The sequence below is a fragment of the Apteryx mantelli genome, unplaced genomic scaffold (genome assembly GCF_036417845.1).
Source record: "Apteryx mantelli isolate bAptMan1 unplaced genomic scaffold, bAptMan1.hap1 HAP1_SCAFFOLD_40, whole genome shotgun sequence".
NCBI classification, from domain to species: domain Eukaryota; kingdom Metazoa; phylum Chordata; class Aves; order Apterygiformes; family Apterygidae; genus Apteryx; species Apteryx mantelli.
In genome coordinates this window covers 1,641,609-1,650,554 of record NW_027118755.1, presented here as the reverse complement: position 1 = coordinate 1,650,554, position 8,946 = coordinate 1,641,609, and the positions used below count along the sequence as shown (strand labels likewise).

The window sequence follows — 8,946 nt, the reverse complement described above, 5'->3', positions numbered from 1 at the left end:
CTGCACACTGACAAGCCACAAAGAGGTCCTCAGGGTCTGCAGAATAAGGTTCTTCTGCTGCATGAAGGGAGTAACCCAGTCTAGGGCCATCCTGGAGAGCCAGGAGATGACAGCTGAGCAGCTGATATGTGTTGGGAAGGGCTCTGAGGAAGCAGGGAGCATTAGGGTCACTGGACTAATGAGCCCCCTTACCCTTGCTTAATGCTCATGAAAAGGGTTCAGTGAGCTGGGGAGCAAGGATGCTCTGGGCACAGGGGAAGCCAACACAACCTCCAAGCCTGTGATGTGCTGAGCCTTAATAGAGCCCCTGAGCAGAGTGGGTGGGTGGAGGCCCCAGATGAGGCTGGTCAGAGCAATGAAGGCTTCCAGTGAAGGCCTCTTAGTGCACTCAGAGCCTTGGTTGTCTCCAGCTAATCCCTGACTAGGGGAAAAGGCCTGGTGGAATCAGCAAGGAAAGAAGAGTGAGCCTGTTGAGCTTGACTCTAGTTTGCCACTGCAAAGAGACATAGGAGGTGCAGAGGAAGCAGGAGGCCCTGCGGAAATGCAGCCCATGCTGTGGCTGGGGCACCAGTGAATGGGGTGGTACAGCTGTCAACCAGTAACATGGATGTCCTAAGGCAAGCTGGGGGAAGCCAGAAGCTTGCTTATTCTTGCTCTTCAGTACGACTGTGGACCGTAAGAGTGAGGTCTCGTGATCCTTGTGACTTTAGGAGTTTTAGGCAGGTGGTGTGCTGGGGGGCTGGGTGGCCAGGCCCTGCATTCCTCTAACAACCATTTAAAAAAAAAACACCACCACAAACAAGGAAAGAAACAACAACAAAACAAAAAACAACACGACACCAAAAAGGAGCAAGCAAAAACCCACCTAAGCAAACAAAGCACACAAGAAGCCAGGGAGAGGAAGAAGCTCTCCAAGCAATCCAAAAGGGCTGGACGAGGTGCCGTGCGCCCCACCTGTCCCCTGGGCGGGCGCAGGGCAGCGGCGGCGACTCTGGATGCGCGCCGGGCCCTTCCCATGGATCACCCCAGCTGCAGCGGGCACCGCCCGCCCCCTCCCTCCCTCCTCCCTGAGCCCCAGCAGCCGCTGCTACCACCCCCCCCCCACCCGTCTGCGGGGGCTGGGGGTGCCCCCCCGCGTGCGTGGCTGCCGGCGATGTGGGGGGAGCCGGATGTTATGGAAAATCAGGCTCACTGGCCTCCATAACAGGGTCTGACCCTAGGTTCCTGCTGAGGCAGAAGTTCAAAGTCAGATTGAAGAAAAATAAAATTTAATGATACACGTGCAGTAATTACAGCTCGAGCTGGGTGCCTCCGAAGAAGGACCCCGAACAAAGAAATCCCTGGGCAATTATACCCTTACAATCTAAATTCCCCACCCCTTAAGCGATAGTTTGGAACAATGTAATAATTAGGTCTGGGGTCTTCGCCTTCTTCACTGGGCCCCTTCATTGTCTCTAGGCAGGCTGCTTCTTATCTTCAAGGTTGGCTACTCCTGCTGTCAGTGTAACTTCTTTATCTCTCCAGCTTGAACCAGCTCTGGGGCCCCCTTTTACTTATCTAAGTAAAAGTTCACAGCAAGTTCACAGCCTGAGGCCTAAGGCTTCATCAACTTTAGCTACTAATGCTAAGCAAATCATGCTAAGCAATTAATTCTAGACAGCTTCAGTTCAATATTCTCTAACACCGGGGTCCCCGGGCCAGCGCCCTGCCTCAGCTGGCGCCTAGCAGCCGACTTAGAACTGGTGCAGACCAAGGGAATCTGACTGTTTAATTAAAACAAAGCATCGTGAAGGCCCACAGCGGGTGTTGACGCGATGTGATTTCTGCCCAGTGCTCTGAAGGTCAAAGGGAAGAAATTCCTTGAAGCGCGGGTAAACGGCGGGAGTAACTGTGACTGTCTTTAATTGCATTGAAGAACTGCCAGAGGTCTATAAGGCCTTGAAACCTGTCGAATCATCACCAATGATCGGGGTTGTAAAAGCACCAGAGGAAGATGAGATAGCCAGGGAACCAAGAACTCCCACTGGCCCTGCAATTCCACAAATAAATACTGAAAATCCAACCCCTGATACAACGGGAGAAACGACTGATGTGGGAACACCAATCGTGAAGATCCCAGATCAACATCTAGCATGTCCTTGCTGTGGTATCAGGATGGGAAAAATGGCGGCGCTAGTCAACCATCTGAAGAGAGCCCATGGTAGGCGAAGAATCCTCTTCCAGTGTTCCCATTGTGGGAGAACAAATATCAAACATCATAGTATTGCCTGCCACGTCCCAAAATGCCAAGGAGCTACTGACACACAGAATCAGGAAGTAACCCCGGAGGAACCTGGAACATGGCAATGTGGGGAATGCAAGCGAATATTCAAAACCAAGAGCGGCATATCTCAGCATAAAAGACATATGCACCCACAAACTAGGAATCTAGAGTGGATCGAAGCATCTCAACCAAAGGAAAAGAGCCTGAGAGGAATGCATAAGAGCTGCTGGACAGAAGAAGAGACGGCTCTACTGCTGGAATTGGAAATGAAGTTTAAGAACGAGCGCTTCGTCAATAAACTGATTGGTGAGCATTTGCCCACGAAAACGGCGAAGCAGATCAGTGATAAAAGACGGCAGCTCGCGGCGAGTGTCAAGACAGCGACACCGCCTAGAAGAGCAGCAATAGAGCGCGATGGGGAACCCCTGGATGAGAAGGTAAAGAATGCAAAGATAAAAACAGAATATAGAAAGATTATATCAGAGAGAATACGAGCAGGTTCCTTATTGAAAAACCATATGGTTGCATACAAGAAGATACTAGAGGATAGCGAGGATGCACAGACAATCATCGAAGCGTCAGCAGGAGAATGGCTATCACAGCTGGCAGGAAAGATCGCCGCAACAAAACTAAAACGAAGAAGAAAGTACCAAGCAAAAGCCGCACCTGCGAAGAATGAACAGAGATGGATGAAGAACAGGGCGGTGAGAAGGGGACTATATCTTAGATACCAACGGCTTTTTGAAATAGACCGAAAGAAGCTCGTTGGTATTATTCTGGACAACATCGAGGCACTGAAGTGCCCCCTTCCAATGAATGAGCTGTATAGCTCGTTTCAAAGGAAATGGGAAGTGGGATCCCCTTTCGTTGGCTTGGGTGCTTTCCGAAGTGCTGGAATTGCGGAAAACACTGCATTCAGAGAAATGATCTCTCCAAAAGAGGTCATGAAAAACATCACAAAAATGAATAAGAACTCCGCTCCCGGACCAGACGGCCAGTCCCTGAGGGATGTTATTAAAAAGGACCCTCAGGGGAGCCAATTGGCTGAATTATTCAATCTATGGCTGCTAGCTGGAAGGATCCCTGATGGGATCAAAGAATGCAGAACGATCTTAATTCCAAAATCCGCGGATCCAAATAAAATCGATGACATCAACAACTGGCGGCCCATTACCATCGGGTCGGTAATCTTAAGATTATTTTCACGGATCCTAACAGCACATCTGCGGCGAGCCTGTCCAATTAACAACCGCCAAAGAGGGTTTATCTCAGCCCCAGGCTGTGCAGAAAATCTAAAGCTCCTGCAAGTACTAATTAAGCACGCAAAGAAAGATCGCAAGATGCTGGCTGTCGTCTTCGTGGACCTAGCGAAAGCTTTCGACTCGGTCAACCACCACCATATCCTAAAGGTCCTCAGTCAGAAGGGTGTTGATGAACATATAATGAACATCATCGCTGATTCATATAACAGCTGTGCAACCAGGCTTGAAATAGGAGAAACCTGCTCTGAAAAGATTAAGATCCTCACCGGGGTAAAGCAAGGCAATCCGATGTCCCCATTACTATTCAATTTAGCAATAGACCCACTATTATGTAAACTGGAAGAGACCAAAGAAGGATTTAAATATGGTAACAGCTCAATATCATCATTGGCATTCGCAGATGATCTAGTCCTACTCAGTGACTCATGGGAAGGCATGAAGAAGAATATCCAGGTGGTAGAAGAATTTTGTCATACCACAGGGCTGAAGGTACAAGCTAAGAAATGCCACGGGTTCATGATAAGGCCCACAAAAGATTCTTATACAGTTAACAACTGTGACCCGTGGGAAATTGAAGGAGCACATCTCCATCTAATTGAGCCTGGCAGCTCCGAGAAATATTTGGGCCTGGGAGTCGATCCATGGATTGGACTCTCTAAGCCAGAGCTGAAGGAAAAGCTTGCCACATGGGTGAAAAACATCGAGACAGCCCCATTAAAACCAATGCAGAAGGTAGAAATCTTGAAAAGATATGCAATCCCACGGGTGATATACGCGGCAGATCATGCTGGAGTGAACACCTCATACCTCCAAGCCCTAGACCTAACAATTAGATCAGCAGTGAAGAGCTGGCTTCACTTACCTCCCAGCACATGTGACGCCATCCTTTATACCAACACAAGCGATGGCGGGTTAGGAATTGCATGGCTGGCGAGTCAAATTCCAAGCATACAAGCTCGCCGATTGCATAGGGTTGCCCAATCCTCCGATTACATCACAAGATCTATCGTTCTTGAAGAGGGGATTCAGAAAGAATATGACAGAGTCTGGATCGCCACGGGAGGAAAGGCCGATAAAATTCCATCAATCGGAGAAGAACCCCCGATGACAATTCCGGTGACACTGGGAGGCGGCGAGGCTTCATCTGAATGGGAAATGTCATCACCCAAAACCATATATCCGATTTCTAGTAAGTGGAGAAAAAGAGAGTTAGAAAATTGGGCCAATCTAAGATCACAAGGCCGCGGTATAAAGAACTTTGAAAATGATAACATTAGTAATGATTGGCTTGTTCACTATCGCAATATTCCCCACAGAAAACTTTTAACAGCGATACAGCTACGGGCCAATGTCTACCCCACGAGGGAGTATTTGGCGCATGGGCTGGGAGAAGGAGTTCCAAAGGGGTGCAGGCATTGTCCTTCAGAATGGGAAACTTGTTCGCACATAATCGGATACTGCCCGGTGGTTCAAGAAGCCCGGATCCGCAGACATAACATCATATGCGGAATGCTGGCTGAGGAGGCCAAGAGACTGGGGTGGTTAGTTTATAACGAACCAAACTTCAGAGATAAGAACAATGAACTCTTCAAGCCAGATTTGATCTTTGTTAAGGAACATCGGGCCAAAGTAGTGGATGTAACTATTTGCTATGAAAGTGGACTATCATCTCTAGACAACACCGCGGCAGAGAAAGTCCGAAAATATCGACATCTAAAAGAACAAGTGCAAGAGATGACCAACACCGAAGGTGTGGAGTTTGTAGGATTTCCAATCGGCGCTAGAGGGAAGTGGTACAAAGGCAATGAGAGCTTCCTTGCCGACCTGGGACTCTCGACCAGCCGCTTAAAAAGGACAGCGAGACTCCTTTCACAAAAGGCACTCCCGTCCTCTGTGGACATACTTCACATCTTTGCCAGCAAAGGCAAGGATGTGTAACTATAATATGACTTTACACACTATGATTTTGTATATACAAAGTCCTTCTTCGGAAGGCAACAGTAAAATTCTTCACACAGACGACTTGGAGCTTGCTCTGTCTTCTGTACCGTTGAATTTTGCTCTTGCCTGGCTCCCATGTGGTCGAGCCTGGATAGTTGGGACATGAGATCTGGTCCCCAAATGACGCTCACCGAAATCTGACTCGGGCGGACGGGCCGCCTACCAATCCCAACCCGGAAAAGGTGCCATGAAATATTTCATGGTTCAATAATAGCCAAAAAAAAAAATGAGGCCACAGTTACTAACCGGGCTTAGCTGCAGAGGTCACACCTCCTCGTGGTCCCGCTGGATGCCCATTCGTGGGTAACCGAGTTGACCTCTGCCCCAGTGTGTTATTCGGTGCTATAGTTACTTCCTCCCTGTCGACTGGAATCACCGACCACTCAATAGTAATTTCAGGTTAATCAAAATTTATTCGACCACGAACTAGTAAAATAGTCGTGAGTCCAAAGCCCTTGGCCTGAGGGCTAACATAAGGCATATCAGGTGAACTTGGGGGCTGGTTCATCTGGTGATATCCCGAACCCCTGCAGTCATGCTGGACAACCTGATAAAATTTTCGGTTGTGAACTATGTCTCAGTGGCCACCCAGACAGGGGAAATCCTCCAGGAAATGGCAAGGGCATGCCCTGCGAGAATAACACCAGAGGAGGTGGTCCACCTAACCCAGAATTTGACCTTTTATAACTTGGACATGACTGGTTGGGAAGGGACTTGTCCCGACCCAACCTTGAATTGCACTAAAGAACTGCCAGAGGTTTATGAGGCCTTGGAACCTGTTGAATCAACACCAATGATCGGGGCTGAAAAAGCGCCAGAGAAAGATGTGATAGACATGGAACCAAGAACTCCCTCCGGCCCTGCAATTCTACCAATAAATACTATAAATCCATCCTTGATGCAATGGGGGGAATGACTGATGTGGGAACACCAGTCGTGAAGATCCCAGATCAACATCCAGCATGTCCTTGCTGTGGTATCAGGATGGGGAAAGTTGCGGCTCTAATCAATCATCTCAAGAGAGCCCACGGTCAGCAACGAATCCTCTTTCAGTGCTCCCATTGTGGGAGGACAAATATCAAACACCACAGTATTGCCTGCCACTTCCCGAAATGCCAGGGAGCTCCAGATACTCAGAATCAGGAAGAAGCCCCGGAGGAACCTGGAATATGGCACTGTGGGGAATGTAATCGAAAATTTAAAACCAAGAGCGGCATATCACAGCATAAAAGACTTATGCACCCACTAAGTAGAAATCTGGAGCGGATTGAAGCAACTCAACCGAAGGAAAAGAGCCTGCGAGGAATGCACAAGAGCTGCTGGACAGAGGAAGAGACAGCTCTACTGCTAAAATTGGAAGAGAAGTTTAAGACCGAGCGCTTCGTCAACAAACTGATTGGTGAGCATTTGCCCACAAAAACGGCGAAGCAGATCAGAGACAAAAGACGGCAGCTTGCGGCTAGTGCCAAGACTGCGGCACTGCCTAGAAGAGCAGCAATAGAGCGCGGTGGGGAGCCCCCGGCAGAGAAGGAAAGGAATGCGAGGATAAGAATGGAATATAGAAAGATTATAACAGAGAGGATACGAGCAGGTTCCTTACCAACAAGCCAAATGGTTGCATACAAGAGGATCGTAGAGGATGGAGAGGAAGCCCGGAGAATCATCGAAGCGTCGGCAGAAGAGTGGCTGACACAGCTGGCGGGGCAGATCGCCACAACAAAATTGAAACAAAGAAGAAAGCACCAAGTAAAACCCGCACCTGTGAGGGAGGAAAGGAGATGGATAAAGAACAGGGAAGTGAGAATGGGATTATACCTGCGATACCAGCGGCTCTTTGAGATAGATCGCAAGAAGCTCGCTGGTATCATTCTGGATAACATCGAGGCACTGAAGTGCCCCCTTCCAATGAGTGAGCTATATGGCTCGTTTCAGAGGAAATGGGAAGAGGGATCCCCATTTGCTGGCTTGGGTGCTTTCCGGAGTGCTGGAATAGCAGAAAACTCTGCATTCAAAGAAATGATCTCCTCAAAGGAGGTCCTGAAGAACATCGCGGAAATGAATAAGAACTCCGCTCCCAGACCACACGGCCTGTCCCTGAGGGACATTATTAAAAAGGACCCTCAGGGGAGCCAATTGGCTGAATTGTTCAACCTGTGGCTGCTGGCTGGAAGGATCCCAGATGGGATCAAAGAATGTAGAACGATTTTAATACCAAAATCCGCGGATCCGAGTAAGATCGAGGACATGAATAATTGGCGGCCTATTACCATCGGGTCGTAATCTTAAGACTGTTCTCACAGATCTCAACAGCACTGCTGCGGCGAGCCTGTCCAATTAACAGCTGCCAAAGAGGGTTTATTGCTGCCCCAGGCTGTGCAGAAAATTTAAAGCTCCTGCAAGTGCTCATCAGGCACGCCAAGAAAGATCACAAGACGCTGGTGGTTGTCTTTGCGGACCTGGCAAAAACCTTTGATTCGGTCAATCATCATCACATCCTGAAGGTCCTCCGACAGAAGGGCGTTGATGATCATATAATTGACATCATCACCGACTCATATAACAACTGTGCAACCAGGCTTGAGATAGGGGAAACCTGCTCTGAAAAGATTAAGATCCTCACCGGGGTATGTGGTATGTGCTAATTTGTTACATCAGCAAGAAACAGCCTTGGGAACATCTGTGGGAACATCCTACACCCTGTGGCGGGGGGCATGTACCCCGCCTGAGAAAATGGAGTTGAGCTAGTGAAGCGGTAATGTTAGTTTAGATAGCCTAATATGGCGCACAATGCAGAGGAAGACTCCAGCCTTCATCCCCACGACCACCAGAGGGCTGAAGAAGACCCCCCAGCAACAGCCGGCGCAACTGCAGAAGTTACAGGAAGTGCCATGTATACCCGGAACTGGAATCGCATATAAGGAGACTGTGGGGGGGGGTTGGTTGGTGGAGCAGGAGACTCCCCAGCCGCCCAGCGCTGTTTTGCTTACTTGTGACTTGCTCAATTATTCTATTAAATTGGGATTTATGCAACCCGGCCCGAGTGGTTGTCAATTTGTCACGTTTACCTATAACAATTTTGGTGCCGTGACTCGGATGCAGGTCTCCCTGGTTTCGGGACTCTGACTCAGGGGAGGCGCCCCATCTTCGGATGGCCCCTGAGTGGGTAGTTCCCCTACCACAACCTGTATTTCCAAACCCTAAATCAGGACAAGTAAGCAAAAGAACTGCAGTACCCCGTAAACTTTGTGCACGAAGATCCGAACGAAGACTCAGGACTGAGTGAGTATATGTATGCGGTTCCGTTCGGTTGGGGTGGGATACCCGGAGCACGTCTGAGTGAGATGTCCCCAGGGGACAGAGTGAGTGCGGACCTTCCAGGAGGGTGATTGTGTAGCGGGGGACCGAAAAGGGGCACCCGTC

General features: G+C 49.0%; 1 long non-coding RNA gene across 1 annotated transcript; it reads right to left on the bottom strand.

The window, feature by feature from the left end:
* Positions 1 to 1,251: 1,251 nt before the first annotated feature.
* LOC136996521 (uncharacterized) lies at positions 1,252 to 7,230 on the bottom strand. Its single transcript, XR_010887571.1, has 2 exons — positions 7,127 to 7,230; positions 1,252 to 1,557 (listed from the first exon to the last, which is right to left on the bottom strand). It is a non-coding gene; the product is annotated as an uncharacterized lncRNA (long non-coding RNA).
* Positions 7,231 to 8,946: the final 1,716 nt, after the last annotated feature.